At 35.9% G+C, this 19,642-nt stretch overlaps 1 protein-coding gene across 5 annotated transcripts in view; it reads right to left on the bottom strand.

Moving 5' to 3' along the window:
- Nucleotides 1–19,642, bottom strand: part of Far2 (fatty acyl-CoA reductase 2) — a 133,227-nt gene that overhangs the window by 72,727 nt on the left and 40,858 nt on the right. For 2 of the 5 annotated variants that reach the window (XM_040280850.2, XM_021719893.3), the window contains one exon: nt 15,322–15,458. The exons of the other annotated variants lie outside the window; for them this stretch is intronic. The gene's annotated coding sequence lies outside the window, so the exon portion shown is untranslated. The remainder of the gene's footprint in view (nt 1–15,321; nt 15,459–19,642) is intronic. 5 annotated transcript variants of the gene reach the window in all.

Genomic DNA, 19,642 nt, shown 5'->3' on the forward strand with positions numbered 1-19,642 from the left:
TTTATTTTTTAGTTGAGGATGGACACTATACCTTTATTTCACTTATTTATTTTTTTATGTGGTGCTGAGGACTGAACCCAGGGTGTTGCACATCTGTGAGGCAAGGGCTCTATTGTTAAGCCACAACCCCAACTCCCCCATTTGATCTTTATAACAAAACTAGAAGGCAGGTAGCATTAATACAGATTAGAAAACTGAGGCTCCAAGAAGTTAAGCAACTTGTCCAAAGGTCCTTGATTTACAAAATCAACTAATCGTTTGTTAGTTCACATTATTTTCACGTTCCTTTGCTTTAAAAAAGGGGCATAAAGCAATTAATACTCACTTGGCAACTCTTCTATATAATCAAACATCTTTCACAGTATTGCAATAATTCCACTCTGCAATTTAAATACACTATTAATGCCGTTTAAAAATTACTGCTAAATCTAATAAGTGACTATTTCAGTATGTTAAGATTTGAGCATGCCCCATAGAGAAGCCAGATGAAGAGAAAAACAGATGAAATGTTCATGGAATGAAGGCCCTGTTCCAGTTCCACCATACTCAAAATATTTAGAATGATCAATCTTCTCAGTACTTTGGAGTTAATTAACAAAAAAGAAAGAAAGAAAAGAATCCTATTGTCATGCACAAGCTGGAATGTATAATCTGAGCTCTGAGTATGAAAATTGTTTTTTAACTGATTTTTTCTAGGCAAACTCAATAAAATGATCAAATGCAATTGAAATATCATATTCTTCCCGAGAGCTCTCAAGTTCCTTTCTACTTTAATCTATGCTTGAATCTCATATGAAAACTCTTAAGACTATAAATATGCACCAGCTGTGCCAAAGCAATACTTGATGATGCACATACAGCAGAATTGAATTTCAGAGACTGGAAACAACTATCCCCTCCGTGCCCTGCCTCTAGTCCCTCACCCCATAGGAAAGTTCAGCATTGCCTGTTGCAGTCTGAGTGAACTTTTTCATCTTTTTAAAAATTCAAATGCTTCAATCAGTTGCAACAATTATTTGGTTTGGATTTCACAGCACGAGGTGAAACCAAGTATTCTCTTTTAACCAATGTAGAACACTGCAGATTTCTTGATTATACTTCACAGGAAATTAGACATTGATTTCTTGATAAATGAGTTCTGCTGAGCTATGGTAGAGACCAAAGAAAAGTGTAAATGAGATGAAAAGACCAGTCTCTCACCCTGAGACTCATTCAGCTTGTTACTTCTATGAATACAGCTTTAGCAACATCTGAGTCTCTGCACATTGCTTGGTTTTTCTCTTACCTTTTCTTCTGATTTCTCTGCGTATTTCTCAAAGACAGAAGGTATGAATAACAGCTGAGCAGAAAGTATGGCAGAATTTAAATCAAGTCTAATTAGCAGTGAGACTGGCTCTCACAGCATCCCAAGACCAGCAGCTTTTCACCAGGGAGTTCCACAACCTTCAGAGGAAAGGTTCGCGGTGCTGTTATATTCCCTGGCCTGAGGTCCAGCTCACCCTGAACTGAACCTGGAAAGCTCTGTGGGCTGGGCTTCCCATGGACAACTGCCATGGTCCTTGTATTATGACATACAGACAGTGCCTTCTGGTCCTAAAGTGTTGTCATTGCAGATCAGCACACCAGAGTTTGAGAAACATTTATCTTTTTGATCATCAGGAATTAAATATGCAGTCATTTCGTCAATTCACTCAGTCAGTAATTTAGCTGAGGACAAAAATTGTCCATGCCCTGCTCTGTGTTAAGTACTAGACGAGATTTAGGAAGGAAGGAGGTCTAAATGCAAAGAATGTGCCTAAAGGTATGGACTTCCACAACTCTTAAGTCATTCTACATACCCTTCACCCACCTTCCGGTTCTATGTGTTTGTTCAGGGAGAACCAGGAGAAGAGATTTTATAGGTGCAGGCAGGCACAGTGGTAGAGAACATCCTTTCAATAGTCACATTGCATAGGTTCTAATTGCAACCTTGACATATCTAACTTGGGTAACTTTGGACAAGCTTTGTAATGGCCATGTGCTTCTGTTTCTCTGTTGGCCCCAGGATGGATATAACAATAGCACTTCCACTAGAAGACTAGGTAGGATTGAAGGGATTAATTTAGGTAATTGATTAGGGCAGGGACTAGCAAATAGTAAGTACAATATAAATATCACAAATATTTTCATCATCTTATGAGATTGATCAGATTTCCTATATTTCATGGAACCGATTGTGTGTGTGTGTGTGTGTGTGTGTGTGTGTGTGTGTGTGTGTATGTGTGTGTGGTTTTGCTAAAAGATTTCATTTGAATAAGACAGCTTGTGTCAGTCATTATAATAGTATTATAAATAATGATGAAGTTTATTTTCCAGGCCTAAATAAAAACCAGCACAGAACCTCTAGCACTCTTTTAAAAAAATTATATTTTAGGTGTTGATAGACACAACATAATTTCTTTATTTTTATGTGGTGTTGAGGATGGAACCAGGGCCCCGGCCGGTGCTAGGCGAGCACACTTCCCCTGAGCCACAATCCCAGCCCAGAACTGCTAGCACTCTTGATTGGCCCTTTTTAGTGGGTGAATCCAAGTTTAGAAAAATGATAGATAAAAACTTTTTCTTTGAAAAACTTTAGTCCGCAGCGTGATCTGAGACCTCTTCTGGACTAGGCTTTGACCTTGCCCTACTGAGACCAGTTTTAGCAAAGAATCCTTATTAGCCAGTTTATAGAAAATCTTCCACACCTTTGATATCTCACATCCTCCTTCTTGTTATCTTAAACAACTTCCTCTTAGTAATTTTCCATCTTCTCCCCACAGCCTCTAAACCCCCATTTTCCCTTTTTGGTATTTGAAGTTGAGTTCAATATCTTTCTCATATTTCAGTAGTCTTCAATAAAGTCTTCTATGCTCTTTAAAAAAATCTGAATAATTTCTCTTTAATAATAAAAATACTAAAATATTCTTAAGATTGAAATATGATTAATTCTTTACATAGGGCAATGGGGAAATTTTTTTAAAGATTGGAAAAGTTTATGGTGCTCAGAGACAGATTTTCTTAGGACAGTAGGGTTCTGATTATGAAAATTGACGTATGAAAAAAGCAACCACAGAAAATTTAAAGTACTTCGATCATCTGTAATTGTACTATGCATTAAAAATAAAATTCTTAAAGTCAACTCATTTTGACCCCCAAGCAAAATTGGTGGTAATAATAATGATATATCACTCTTGCCCATACAACATCATGCTTGGCTGCAGGATTAAATGGTGGAGAAAATTGGCTATGAGGTAGACCATTTAGCAGAAAAAGGAAGCATCTGAAATAATATGACAAACTGGAAAGGCAAGAAATCAAATATGTGGCATACTTAAGCTAGTTAAATTTCAGCTCAGTTTAAATATGTATACTAGAATATGTATATTTATTAATTAATAAGTAGCTATGATATTTGTATCGAAAAATACAAATTGAAAAATAACCCCCTAGTTTTCAGGCTTTATCAATCAGATTCTAGAAACTGTAATTAGGAGGTGGGGGCTATTATGGAAAGAAAAAATTGATAAGTGGCAAAAATGTCCATTGGTATTAATGATCATAAATTTTTGTCACTTAATTTTTTACAGGCAAATCACTATAAATAGTCAAAAGTCCTTAGTTTTAAGTTCAAGTTGTAGATTTCTCCATACTAATGTCAAATTCACCCACTAAATTAATAGAGCAATGTCTCAAATCATTTATGAGAAACTTCACTTTCTCTCTAGGACTACTATAAATTACAGTCTTTCCTATGATACTCATAGGATTTCTGAAGCTTTCAATTTTGAGGAGAAGATACTAGTGTGTGCCTTCCACTATCTATTCCCAGAAAGAGTTTTGATGCTGCTTAAAATCTGCCTGACATCCATTAGCAGGGAAAACCTAATAGAGAACAGACATGGATACAGGAAGAAAAGAAGGTCCTTAAAGAAAAATTGACAAAGCCAGAGCCATTAAAAACAAATCTTGAATATCAAACAAATCTTGAATGGGTTTTAGCCTCAGTCTTATTTCTAATTAGCACTGAGACCTCTCTGGGATTAATTCAATCATTTGTAATTTGCAGGGATGGTGATCTCTAAGTACCCCTCTGGCCCTAAAACTCCCTTGATTTGTGATGTGTAGTAAGTTCATGATAAAAGGTTTCCTCCTAAACACTTCAGTCTTTTAGGCTTCTATATTTGACTTCAATGTTTCTCTTTTTTATCTAATTTTTCAGCCTTCTCCAAAAGGAAACATTTTCTGTAGCTCAGTGATAGGAAAGACTAAAGTTGAAGGATAAGAGAAAGAAATGATGTTATTGCTCTGCTTCTTGGGATCTTTTGAAAGTAAAAGAGCTGATGTCTGCACCACAGATATAAGCATTTGAAAAATTACTTTTTTTTTCATATAAACAACCTTATTTCAGTTTTTAAGATTTAAATTGGTCCAAATTTTAATTGTTTTTCTTCTTTTTTTCCCCTTGTTACATATATTATAAATTACTATTGGAAAAAGATTTTCACATATCCATGTTGTGAGCTAATTTATAGATGATCCATGCACTGAGATATAACAGTGACCTTAACAAAGTCCCTGTTCTCCTGAAGCATATCTTTTATTAAGTTGTCTTGTTTTAATAATATCATGAGTTTGTGATTGTAGAAAAGTATGAAAAAGAAAATAACTACCATATATATTACACTGATATTGTTGCATTTGCTTTAAGAATTTTTTTCCCAAGAAAAATTATAGCAATATTAACTCACTGAAGCCTCATAAACCTTGTGAGGTAGGTAATAATAGTATCTACTGTGGGTATAAAATATTAAGTTGACAGGTTTTTATTTTCAGCATTTTAAAGATGGCAACCCATTATCTTCTGTCATTGTTTCTAAGGGAAAGTCATTCATTATTCTTATTGTGATTTTCCTGAATATAATTTTTCTATTTTCTGGCTACTTAAATGATTTTCTCTTTGCTTTGTTTTATACCAAATTTTAAAAAAAATGTTTTTGTGAATTCTTTATAGTTATACATAATAGTGGGATGCATCCTGCCATACTATACATGCATGGAATGCAATTAGCTCCACTTCAGTTCCCAGTATTTTCTCTTTCCCTCCCCCCTTTAGTTATCATTTTCTTTTCATTCATCTTGCTTTGTACAACCTAAGGTTTTTAAATATTTAAATAGATATTTTTAAGCTCAATTTTGTAAATTCTTGGTGGTATTTGTTCAAATATTTCTTCTGCCCTGTTCTTTCCCCTGTTTTTTTTCTGGGACTTCAGTTACACAGGTGTTAGACTCTTTGGTATTGTCCCATTTAATTTTTTTATTCACTGTTTGTCATAGGGTCTTATAGTCAGAAAGTTTTTTGCTGAAAGTACCAGTTCGTCACTTGGGACTCAGATATCCAATGGGTAATTAACAGTAGGATAAAACCTTGGCATCTCTGCCTTCCTTTTCTCTCTCTCTCTCTCTTCTCTGCTGTAAACTTTGGGTCAGACTCCCTCTCAACTCAGCCTGAAAACATGTTAATCATCTAAGAAGTATCTGTCTAAAAACTGGTAATAGTATGTTGTTTAGTCCTAAATTTACCTAAACTATCTCAATTCCCTTTAAGACTGAAGGCACCAAGATAAGCGTAACTAAGGCATTTTCAGTATTTGCAGGGACATAGTAATCAACAGATTATCAATTGCCGGCTTTTAAAACATCCTGTTGTGGGCCCCTATGACAATGCTTAGAAGTACAGAGTCAGTGCTTCAAAATTGAAGAAACTTATCCTGCCTTTCTGACTTATCCTTTTCTCTAGCAGTCACTTTAGATTCCAGAGCCCTGCAGAAGATGAAGTGATCTAATTGGGACCAATTATCCCAAGATGGAAACTGAGGCTGCTCCTCTAAACAGGTGTTAATTATTGCATGATAGGAAATCAATTGCCTCCTCAAGCAATAACAAATTCTCTAGGACCTTGCAGAATCCAACTTGAGATAGCAGCCAAACAGACCACAGTTTGAAGCACGGTGCTTAATTACTCATACCTTTTGACCTTCCCTATTTATGAAATTCTTTCCCTATTTAAACCTGAAGCTCCTGTCTGTACCCCGAAGACAGGGCTGAAGACACCAGTCTCAGAATGGCTATACTGAAAATTAAATTTCTTTTCTACTTCACCATAACTTTTGCCATTTGATTCTGTTTTGCAGCGAGTGGCTGGACCTGGTATATTGGAACTCCCTGAGGTCAGGCACCACTGGCCTCGGGGGATTATTAACACAGTTACCATGTTCAGAGTCACCAAGTTCAGTTTTTATCTTTCATCTCTTTGCTTCTGTTTGAATAATTTCTATTAGTATGTCTTTGAGTTCACAGATCCTTTTTTCCTTCGGTGAACAGTGTATCATTAAATCCAAGTCCATTTTGGATATCTGTCATTCGGTTCTATTGTACCCATGTTTCTTTTCCTTCTCCTCTTCCTCCTTTTCTTCCAACTTTTCTTGATTCCATTTCTCTTATGCAGTTCTGCACCTCAAATCTATTTCATAGTCCTTTTCCATTAATTTATTCAACATATTTGTCACAGTTACTTTTAAAAGGCTTTCTTATAAATTCTAACCTCCTCTGAGTCTCATAGGATCTATTTCTATTGATCCATTAAAACCTAGCCTTGAATGTCAAACAAAACCCAGTTTTTTTCTCTTGATGATGGGAAGATCATATGACTTGTTTCATAAGTGTGTATGTATAAGTATATATGTACATGTATAAACATAATTTCCCGGCATTTATGTAGGTATGTTACACACACACACACACACACACACACACACACACACACACACACACACACACACGATTTTTTAAAATGCTGAGACATTGTGTTTAGAAGAATCAAAAAGACTGGAGTAAGATAGGGCATCTAATAGATGAAGGCTCTGTTAAATAGCTAGGGAGAGGTTAACCACTTTTAGACAATCAGGAATTGAGTTTGGTTGAGGATAAGTTGACATTTTGGTAAGTTACAGCTTACATCTGGTTTTGAATAACTTTAGGATTTCTTGTGTGTGTTATTGTCTTGTTCCTCTAGCATAGCTTCAGGCTATAAACTCCATGAGTTAATGGAAGTCTTTCTCTGCCTTTCTCAATCCACCCCCAGCTTCCACTACTGCTTCCTCTGTGAATACAGGGAGTCTCATGAGAGGATCAGGGCAGCCAAGAAGAATTAGCTCTGTGTCTAGGATTCAACTCTTATGGGTTTCCATCTGTCATATGACTAAGGTTGCTGTTTGTTGTTCTACTTGTTTCCTCTGCTCTTCAGAAAAATCTGCAAAAGTCCAGCCAGATTCTGTACTCTCCCATGCTTTCAGGAAAGTGGCCTTCAGAGGGTTTATCCCTCTCCAGATTTTAAATGTTTTAGACCACGCTCATCTTCTGTTTGATGAAGTTTAAAAAAAAAAAGTATATAAAATCTACCAATTTTTTCCTCTATTTAGCCAGAAAGTTTCAATCTCCTATACTTTAACCAGATGACTAGTAGAGGTCAGCTTTACTGAAAAGCACACATATTTTTAAAATGTGTCCTTGTTTTAATCTTTAAATGCTAAGCAGTAATTAGAGATTCTCATCTATGTCCTTTGCTTGACCTGCAAACTGCTGTGGATACCTTAGAAAACATCCTGTATGGCATATGAAAGTACTTTGTGGCCCCTTTGATAGTTTTTCCTAATATGATGTGGGAAGTTTAAGTAATTTGGAATTGCTAAAGGAAAAGATTGAATTTACATGTTGGTATATTTGGGGAAGTCTAAAATATTGAAATGTCTGGAATTAACTTGATATGCTATCTGTTCTGAGATTTCAAAAAGAATATACAATCTCTGAAAGGCTAACATTTATTAGTCTTTTTTCCTGCTGTTTCTTATTACCTGCAGGTTGTTATGATGTAATGGTGCAAAGTGCAGGTGATGCCATTAGGAAGAGATTTTTTTAAAAAAAATTACTGGGAACTTACATGTAAAGTTTTTGTAAAAGTTCTCCCCTTTGAATCAGACTTAAATAATAAAGATTGTGAGCTCATAGCAGCATCTACTGTTTACATGAGAACAATAAGAAATTTGCAATTTCCCAACAACATTGTAAACTGTGTATGACTAGAATCATAATGGGTAGCAACCAAATAGGATGAATTTTTTTATAATATAAAAACATAAATGCATCAGAAAGGATATTTAAAGAAATAGTAGTCATTGGGTAGAACATTCTGAATAAGACTGCTGAAGGAGAGGGATTTTAAAAAGACCTTCACCAAAAAAATTATTATATAGCCTGGAGATAAGCAGTATCAGAAGAGAAATGTTTCTAGACTAATTAACTTAAGCTAGATTTGACACTCTGGAAATTGTCATGGTCCTATCAGAAAAGTTTCATAGACTTGTTTAAGATCTGAATAATATTTTGCTTATTCAGAAAGACAAAGAATTTGCAAATTGTAAATTGAGCTTATGTTATATATCATGGAAACAACCCAGCCCAGGGAATGGAATTGTGGTTCCCCAATCAATTGACAGCTTCTTGAAAGACAGACTGACAAAAAAAGTTGGGAATCTCTTTGATGATGAAATATGCTCAAATATACTCAAATGCAATGGCATTTGTGAAGGCAATTTAAGAGAAATTTTGAGCTAAGAACTTAAGAAATCATTACATGAAACTTCAGATTGTATCTGTTATTAATCCAAGGCTCTCTGATGTTTTCTTATTCAAATTATTGGTTCTAATCACTCTGCCATTAACTGCCACTGAGTTTGCCACCTTGGGGTTATCTGAGTAGAGCTGGTAAATTCAGTTGATGGGAAGTTCATTCAATGGGGTCAAAGTGTAAATGATGGAGATGGTTTGGTTGATGGAAGCACAGATTGTCTGAAAGACAATGAGGGGGGATAGCACAAGGAGGATGGGTGGAGACTGATTATAGAGACACTTATTTCATTGTGATCATTTATGGCTCCTTGTTCATATCTTCCCTAATTTTATGTTGCTACTAAAGTTCTAGGGCCCTACTCGTTTCTGACATTGGATGTTACAGTCAATTGGTTCTACACATAGTAATTCTATTCCAGCAATGAGTATCACTAAAGTTATATTCAACTGTTTGTTCATAGCTACAATAAGTCACATGCTAAAGGGACTAGATTTTGTCACTTTGGGGTGAGGTAGGACACCAGATGCTTCTGAATTAAGGAATTATGAGATAGAGAGATGTTTCAGAGATGAAGTTGATGAAATATGCACTGTATCAGGAAGAGAGATTGAAAGACAAAGAACCAATTAGTATGTTATTGTAATTGTTAGGTAAGAGACAATGAAACCTAGATAACCCTTGTGTTCTCATGGGAGGAAGAAGGACAAATGAAAATGACATACAAAAGAAAAGCAATAATTATTTATTTAGCACTCAATTTGTGCCAGTTAACTGTTTTTTACACATTCCTATTTTGATGATAGAGGCATATGATGTTAAGAAATGTGCCAAGAGCTTTCAGCTACTAGAAGGAGGACAGAATCCAAACCCTAGTTTGACTCCTGTAAAGACTATATTCTCTTAACCATATAGCTATACCAGGGGATTCAATTCTTAAGAAGGCAGAAGTAATTAAAGAAGTTTAAGTAATAAGAATTGGGAATGCAATTTGTGGAGGGGGGAATGTGTTGTTTGGATATTCCAAGTTTGTAGTATTAAACAGAGAATTGCAGATTAGTCAGGTATGCAGGCAGGAAATTCAGGCCAGGGGATCTGGAATGAAGTTAGGAGGTAATGTGCATTTGGGATAGAATACAAATGGATAATTTTGCGAAGTGACAGAAAAAGTGGAACATAAGAGAATCAGGTAAAATATAGCATTCTGAGGAACCCTAAGTATAGAAGATTAAAAATAGGACACAGAGAAAGCGGTTAGAGAAGTAAAAGAGAATCCAAGGGCAGAAGGCATAATCATAAAGTGGAACTATCAAGGATGATGATTAGGGTTAAATGGAACAGGTTGGTCAGCAAAAATAAAGACTAGAAATGGGTCATTAGATTTAGCAGGGGTTTTTTTTTCTTTTTCTTTTCTGAGAGAATATATCATTTCTTTTAGTTTGAAGGCAGAGGTAGAAATAGAAGCCAGATTTTTTTTTTTTTTTTTTTTGATACTAGGGACTAGACCCAGGGGGCACTTAACCACTAAGTCACATCCTCAGCCTTTTTAATTTTTTTTTTTTTTTGAGACAAACTCTTGCTAAGTAGCTTAGGACCTTTCTAAATTGCTGAGGCTGGCTTTGAATTTTCAATCTTCTTGCCTCAGCTTCCCAAGCCACTGGGATTACATGCCAGATTATGAAGTATTTGGCATTATGCTGTTTCAGCATCAGATTAATATATTTTTATTTGAAGTATATTCTCAAGTATGTATTTATTTTCAATAATTAGAATAAAATATTTCTGAATATACCTTGGGAATTTCAAGCTGTCATTTTCTAAACGGTTAACCAAAATATCACTAATACAAACAGAGGATATATCAATGATAGACTGGCATGTACATTTTTTTACTCAGATCAAGTGAAGTCTTATTGATAGGTCTTTCAGGTCTTTGTTAGAGCCAGGGCACCTTTGCCAACAAACAGAAGGATGATTCTGGGAAGGATTTAATGGCAGGTACAGTACATCTTTGATGTTCTCTCACTTCCCTCCTTGTACCCATTTTCTTTTTAAGTATCATATTCCTAAACCTGTCCCCAGAATCACTCAGATTTTTCCATTTTTTAAATCATTTTCCAGGATATGTGAAAGTTGTTCCTAGGTTCCATAATTTTCTGTTTTCCTTAAAATTTTGCTCTTGTTCATCATAGCATTGCTTACAATAGAGAAAAAACTGGAAATAAATATATTAACAAATAAGTTTAGCCATGAAATGAAAACTTATGAGGCTATTAAAAATGGCTGGGATATAACTAAAAATAGAGAAAATGTCAATATATTAAATGAAACTGTACAAATTGTATTCTGCTTCCTAAACTAAGAGTAACTTATGGTAATAATAGAATAGAATTTATTTAAAATTGGATTTCCCCGAAAATAACACATGTTAATAAGCATCATATTAAATAGCAAGGAGTCCCATAATATGTCAGAATATTCAGCAATACAGGCAATGTCCTATAGAAAGATGCTGCCAAAGTACTATATAAGACTCACTTTTTATTTGTGTCATTTGAATAATTTATAGAGGATGTCATGTCTCAATACAAAATTTAGATTTTTCCATTGGGAGACATAAAAAACAATCAGGCTGTTTTCTTTCAGAAGAATTGAGTAGAAAATTCAAAGCCAGCCTCAGCAATTTAGCAAGGCCCTAACAAAGACAATATGGAAGCCCTTCAATCAGGTTCAGTATCATTAGATGAGCTGTATGGTTAGTTATATATATGGTTAGTTATGGTTAGTTATATATATATAACTATATATAGTTAGTTGATTATATGTCACTAAAAAAATTATATGTCACTAAAATAAAGTAAAATATGCTCTCAGAGCATATTTTATACTTTGTTTTAGAATTTGTGATAGTTAAACAGAAAATTGAAGATTTACTTATGTTTCATTTAATAAGAAAAAGCTACCATGAAACATACTCCTTAAAATGATGATAATTAAATAAACTCAATAGTAAAGCAACTAATAAGAGAACAAATGCATGTCAAATCAAGAATTCAAGCTATCTGAAATATTTCTTGTGAAACAACTTATTTACAAAATAATCCAAAACAGTGATATTTCCTAGTACATACAACATTCAAGTTGTTGTTAATGCAATTGTCTTTTAATTCATGTAGCATTTTATAAATACACTCCATCAGCCCTCCAATGTCCCTGTGAGTCAAGGAGAAGGAAGAGTGTTTTTTTTTTAATTTTATACATAGGATATCTACACAAGATATCAACGACTATTTTAGGAGATTGAATAATTCATTGGGAAAATGGAAATAGAATGCAGCTCACACTCTTTCTTTACATTAAGTTAAAATTTGGGGTTGTTTTACGCATGAAGGCATAAAACTGATCTCAAAAGCCACTATGATATTACTATAATTATTAAAAAAGGGGACTAATTATAGCCTTTTCTCATTAGAGTTGAAATCCAAATGATATGACTGTGAAAATATGCATATACACGTGTATACAGAACTTGCTAACACATCTACACACACCACATAGTATGTTTGCACCATTATTCAGATGAAGAAAGTAGAGGATCTCAATACTTTTCTGGAATATAGAGCACATTTTTGTTAAACAAGTCTTAATATGACTATTTCCCTCATGCGGTTTCAGTTTTGGTTAGAAGCAGTTTGCAAACATAAGAAAAATCTTTTTTATATATAAGATATGTGATGAAAGGTAGAAATCTTAATTGGTAAGAAGGCATTTATACTCTGGCTGAATTTAAAAATAAAGTATAAGTTTCTCTTTTGGGGATTAAAAAAAAAAAAACAAAACCGAAAATTTTGGAGGGATGCATTAGTATCTGCAGACATGTGTTCATTCATTCATGCTGTGACTCACAGGCTCCTATTACATACAGGTCTCTATGGCACTTGGTGATCAATTCAGAGCTTAGCTTCACACAACTTGTCTAGAGAAAAATATGATGAAAAGTTTTGAATTAATTTTAAATTAAATCTAGTAAAAATATTACTGCATACTCTAATGCCCTTCAAAACTAGGATACAATTGTTGAGGGATAGTATAAAAATAATGTGTTTAATTGTCTTATTTAATTATAAAGACAATTAAAAGACATTTAATAATAATGTACTTCTGTGACCATAACCAAGCTTTGGGTATTCCATGGGAAAAAAGATCTAACAAACTAGAACACATTTGATGGAAATGATCATCAAGGTTAAGAAACTCCAAACTATGTTATAAAAGTAGTAGTTCAAAGAACTCAAGGGCTAGTTTTGGGACTACATGACTCAGAAAGGATAAGATATCGTGCAAATATTCAAAGGACTGATATGTGAAAAGAGAATTAGATCCATTCTTTCTTATTTTAAGGAACTGAACTATAACAAATGGGTGAAATCTACACATACAGTTCAGTTGAATAAAAAATCATATTTTAATCATCAGAGTTGCTAAAGATAGCACAGGTTACCTTGGAAATTAGCAGATATATCCAAGTAGAGTTTGAAAACTGATACAATGTTGAAGATATACTCAAGTATCTGACGGATATTTAAGCTATATGACCTGATCATTTCTTTCAAACATGAGTCACTGAATCTGTGATGCAAGTTAGGGCAATTTTAGGATCATACTAAATTTCTTTATCTTTATAAAGTGTTTGAGTCAAGAAAGAATTTGCTCTCTAGGTGATCTTAATTAACATGGCTATTTAGAGGAAAATGTTAAGCTCTTGGTGTCATAGTTATTTTGTCTTCTTGTACTTGTTGCTCCATTTCTTACTGTTAGTTGAGTTGCTGTAGCAAACTGTGTGGCTTATAGCAACAGATATTGTCTTGCAATTTTGTAGGTCAGAAACCCAAAACCATGGTGTTGGCATGGCCATATTCTCCTGAAGGTGCAAAGGAAAGATCGGTTCTAGGGCTTTCCCTTAGCTTCTGGTATTTCCTTGACTTGTGACAACAAAACCCAGAATGCACATGCTTTTCTCATGCATGCACATGTCTTTGTGTCCAGATTTCCCCCTTTGATAAGGAGAATACTCATACTGGATTAGGGGTCCATTGCATTCCAGTGTGGTCTCATTTTAACTATGTATATCTGTAACAACCATGTTTCCAAATAAGGTCACATTCTGGGGTACTGAGTTTAGGGATTCCACATATGAATTTTGGCAGGATATGAACCAATTCTTAACACAGACGTAATACCAACTTGTTTAATGCATTTTACAGCTATGATTAAGAAAGTTATAGGGGAATTGATTCTCACAGTTTACCATTACAGCTAGGTAAGTTCAAGGGGTCAATTTGCTTGTTTTTGATGGCACAGCTCCTGCAATAGGAATAGAAAGCCTGGATTTCACTCTGGGTCATCCAGTTATTAGCCATGTCACTTCACTTCTCTGAATAGTTTTCTAAACTTGTAGATATACTTAATGATTATGAAATACTTGTGTGACAGTGTCATTATCCATAAATATAATCATGTACATACATTACATAAAGTAAAGCACTCTGAAAAGTCCTTAGAAAGAGGATAGGCAGAGTTTCTCTATCCTTTTGACTGGGTTATTTGAGAACATTAACAAGATATTCTGAAGAAGAATGTGATTCAGTAGAACTGAGATTACAGATTTGCTCACAAAGATCTAACCTGCTCTATGAAAACCTACACACACAAACACACACACACACACACACACACACACATACACACACACACAGATACACACACACACAATATAGGCAAGAAAGTAGTAAATGACTTTCCCTTCTTTTATGAATAATACATTTTTACAAGAATTTTTAAAAAGTCAGATTTGGGATTGCCATTTTAGTACTCTGCCACATTGGTATAAAATGAATATTTAAAAAGAAAACCTAACTAGCTGTAGGAAATCCAGCTATTCTTGTTATAGCCAATGTACCCGGTGTCTATTTTTTATTTATATTTTTAAATTTATAAAGGCCAAGCCATTGCCAGCCATAGGGATGGCCACCTGTGGCATGGCTCTACTTGAACCTATGTACCACTGGTAGGTGTGAGTAGGCCTGAAGAACTTCTACTTCCAGGTCAGTCTTGGAATAGACACTTGCCAATTCCCTGCACTGGACAGTGCTTTGGGTTTCTGTTTCCTTGATTACAGTATCTATCACATGGAAAACACTTATAAACCACCTATCATAACAATTGTTATGATACTGATGAGATGAAGTGAAACCAGTATAAGAAACAAGGAGAAGACACAAGTTTGTCAAACTCAAAAAAAATCTGTGTATGTGAGTTTGGTGGGTCAGGGTTGAAACTGAAATCAGCTCATTTAATTTTGAGTTCACCGATTTTGAGTTCTTTTACACTTTGCAGTGTGAGTGTGCCTATCTTTCTTTGTAGCAGAAAAGACAATACTTTTTTTTAAAATAGTGGAGAGGAAGCAGGCCCACACCATTCATTTCTACCTGGTCGTCCTAGCAACCTCAACTTCCAGTTTTCTGCCAGCAGAACTGGACTTTCTGGGGGTAGCAATGACTTCCTTCTTCTCAGAGTCTTTGGTGGGGGTCACTATTCCCACTACTAACTCCACTGACCTGCATCGATTATTAAAAAGTATCCTCAAGGAAGGCATCACATCCTGAACTGAACGGGTTCACTTCCAGGTGACTTGGAACCCAAACTAGTCCAGACTCAAAATAAGTACAGTGATGATTGTCCTGCTCCACTTCATCTATGGAAGAAAGAAAAATGTAGTGAGAGAAGACAATAAGCATAAGAATGCACTTGTAAAGTCAAAACGCATTTCTAAAGATAAAAACTGCTGAAAATGCTGAAACCAGAGGAAAACATTTCTCCGCTATACATGAAACTGCATGATCTCCTTTTTGATTAGAAACATTATGTGATCCTCAGAGCTTCCCAGTGAATCCCATTTGGTCTTCTCCTTTATCCTATGTTGTACTGTGACCTCAGCTCAGGTCCAAATTACCACCTGCCTAAATTTCTGCAATATCCTCTAAGCCTGGGCCTGACTTCTGGCTGGCCTTGTTCTCCCCTCCAGAAAATCAGTGTATTTTTCTGTTTTGCCATAGCAAGGTTGCATTTTGTCATTGGAACATTCTTCTATAATTTTGCTCATTTTCCCTCCCACTACCAAGAAATTAAATCCTACTCATTAGTCCAATCTGATGTTTCAGAGAAACACTTCAGTACACATGATGGATACCTTTTCAGAACCCACACTGAAGCTGTTGTAAGTAGCCCTCCCTTCAGTGTTCGTTTGCTCTCTCTACCTAGTTCATGGTTTATAATTTTGTCTCTTTCAGTGCTAGATGGGCCAAGACAGGACCTTTTTTCTTCTCCTCTCTTTCTTCTTTTCTAGAACTCAGTTCAAGATCAGGGGTCTCAATAAACTTCTTAATAGCTGAATCAGAGAGGATTACATTTCTTCTTCTGAAACCCACAGAAAGCCTTTTAGTAAAATCTGATAGTAGAAATGTAAAGGATGAATAAACAAGATAACAATTGTGATATTTTTGAAGTCACATGATGCACCTTGTCACGAAAGGCCACAGAGAAAAATCAAGAGATAACTGTCCCTTTCTTTCTGAGATGAATCTTCTCTTATTCCAATGAACCAGGTAGCAGGGCTGGAGGTCCTGCCTCACTGGAGTTCAGCGGAGAGCAGGAACTGAAGAATCCCACAGGGGTCACTGGGAAAGTCCATGGTTTTAAACTTCAGTACAGAGAAAGTAGCACAGGAAGAGAAATTCAGTTGCTATTAGAATTTTTTTTTCCCCGCTTGCAGTAGAGCTACAATTGTGCTTGTGGGTCTTCCCCTGTCAGGAAGTACTGAACTTCTTGTCAGCTGTGAGGCAATATATTTCTTTTAATGCTAAAACACACATTTACTTGAAACAGTACTTTAAAAAAAATCTCACTTTTAAAATAAGCAGAAAATTATGATTCAGGTGCTGTGTTCAAGTTCCTAAATTAGTGCAGTGATGTGAAACATATTTTCTTTTAAAGTTTGCAGAATTTTATCTTCAGTCTTACAAAATGCCAGCCTATAATTGAGCTATTTCCTTCTAGATAAGGCAGCCCTCTTCAAAAAAAAAAAAAACCTACCCATATCTATCTCTCTATTTGTGCATCCTTGAACCCATCCAACTTGTTTCAGCCTGTTATTATCCATGATAATGATAAGAATTTTACCCAAGCTCACCCTTAAAGAGAAAAAGAAAAAAAAGCAGAGACATAAAGACAAAACAGAAAAGCAAGCCACAGTGACAGCACCTTAATTCTAGAGCTGTGAGCACCAGGTCCCTCATCCTGCTGAACTAGATGAGAGCTGAGGGTGGCTGCTTCACCTTGTGTGTGAGAGATCTGCTGCCTCCCTGGTGACCCCTCCTGGCTGTAACCCAGGGGAATCCCACACCGCAGTTGTACTACCGTTTGTGGATCACAGCCATATATAACAGCCGGGATCCTGTATCTGAGCGAATAAGGAACCTGTGAGGTATTAACATGTGTCTACACTTGCTTTCTGTCAAATTTAAGTTTCCAACCAATGGGTGAGCGTGGACGGAGGGAAGTTACGTACTATGGAGGAAAAATTCTAACATTTCTGCAGCGGCAAGTCAGGTGTGGTGACTGAATATGCCCCATTGTTCTTGAGCAGAGGGAAGATGGCTAAATATGTTTCCAAAATTCTTGGCCTGACCTGCAAGACTACGTAAAAATCAGATGAAAGCTGACTTTTCTGTCTTTACTCTTTTTCTCCTGAGCCCAACTTTTGATCACTACCAAACAAGGTTTGGTTCTTTAATCTTCTTTCCCTCTTCTGGGACCCCCATGTCTTTACTGCCTGCTGGGGGTATCTCACCTTGAAGTTTTTAAACCTCCCCAGATGGCCCTCATGTCCAGGGAAGTTTGAGGACAACTGACCTCTCCCAGGTCCAAGTCAAATACTGTAACAGCAAATACTGTAACACCCATGACGCCTGTCTAGGTTCCTTCAGGTGTGTCTCCTTCCAAACCCACTATGGTTACAGTTATGTCAATCCTTTGGATTTCCTTATGTAAGTTCATATGATTATCTTCTTTTATTCTTATTTAGCATGTTTGCTATTTTTCTCCTTCCTTAAATAGTCTTGTATCTCAACTGTGAGGGTTGAATTCCATTTGCACCCTCCATTTAACTAGGAACTGATAAATATTTTTGATTGCACAAAAGGGACTGAAGTTAAGGGACTGGGGATGTGGCTCAAGTGGTAGTGCGCTTGCCTGGCATGCATGGGGCGCTGGGTTTGATCCTCAGCACCACATAAAAATAAAATAAAGATGTTGTGTCCACCGAAAACTAAAATAAATAAATAAATATTTTTAAAAAATTCTCTCTCTCTCTTTAAAAAAAAAAAAAAAGGACTGAAGCTAAGCCAAACCATGACTTTACCCACGGCAGTCACAGGCGAGCTTTGTGGGAAGGTTGCCTGTGCAGTACTGTGGGGCAGGACTCTTTGAGCCTGAGGCCTCGAGCCAATGTTTAGGAAATCTCAGCAGTTTCTCAATTAATCTGAGTTTAGAGGAACCAAGTATTTGTGCCAGGTAAACTTTGGTATTTCTTTTGGAATAGTATCTTAATTGCTCCTGGTGTCAAGTCTGGTTAGAAGCATTGCATGATATGAAAAGTTTCAAGTGAACTGTAGAAATCAGTGTAACCCCCAAAGCCAGCTGCTCAGCTCAATTCAGCACAAGGGTGAGAACTGCTGGATCTCTAGGTGGTGGTTACCCAGATCATGGGAAACCAATTAGGCAAACAGGTGCAGCAGAAGTGTTCTCCTTGGCTGAGGACGCGCTCTCTCAGAACATGACTGGATATGCTGAGAATCCAACAGTCAATGAATGCAAAGCACCATTTAGGAAACTCCATCTTCATTATATTTCTCCTCCCACGAGATGGCTTTCTGTAAGACAGAATGTCTAGCCTCTAATCAAAGTAGAGTGTATCAATTTTTTGCTTAAAAAATAAGCTTTCGGCTGGACATGGTGGTGCACACCTATAATCCCAGTGGAGACTGATGTGGGAGGATTGTAAATTTAAAGTCAGCTTCAGCAACTTAGTGAGACCCTGTCTCAAAAAAAAAAAAAAATAAGAAAGGCTGGGGATGTGGTTCAGTGGTTAAGTGCCCCTAGGTTCAATCCCTGGTACCAAAAAGAAAAAAAAGGAAAAACAAAAATTTTACAGTGGACATCTGACAATATAGGATCCATAAAAATAAAACACAAGACAAGTAAAGACTTTTAAAGACAAAGAACAAGCTCTGGGCCACTGAACATTTAATAGCTGCAGCCTCCTTTTAACCTGTAGCCATTTGACACACTTGCTATTTCCTAGAGTCTGAGACCTCTGACACTTTTGAATCCCTGAGACACTGAGCCCCTCACAGAAGCTCTGTATTTTCCCTTCTACATGAGAATCTTTAAGTTTGGTTCCTACTATTATTTCATTCAGATTTAAACCATCATGTAAAGATTCTTCTCCATTTCATGGGCCTCTTTATCTTCAGAGCCTGCTCTGTAGCTTTAGGTAGCATTTAGCTGTACTTACCAAAAGAGCAAGAGTTTAAAATATGGAATAGATTTTAATTTCCACATTTCCTTCAAATTTTTTGTTTTATTTAATAACTCAACAAACACTATGAAATGGAAATTTTTGTTCCTTCAGATCAGCAGAATAGGTAGATTTTAAAAAGCAAATGTTTGTGTATCTCCTCTGGAATACTGCAAATTGCCAGACCTGTTATTTGCTGAGAGCAGAAAGAATAGTATTTTATTCCGATTTGATAGACCTCTCTCCACAATCCCTGAAAATCTGTAATTCAGATCTGGTGGGGGACTGACAGAAATTTAGTG

The sequence above is a fragment of the Ictidomys tridecemlineatus genome, chromosome 6 (assembly GCF_052094955.1).
Source record: "Ictidomys tridecemlineatus isolate mIctTri1 chromosome 6, mIctTri1.hap1, whole genome shotgun sequence".
NCBI lineage: Eukaryota > Metazoa > Chordata > Mammalia > Rodentia > Sciuridae > Ictidomys > Ictidomys tridecemlineatus.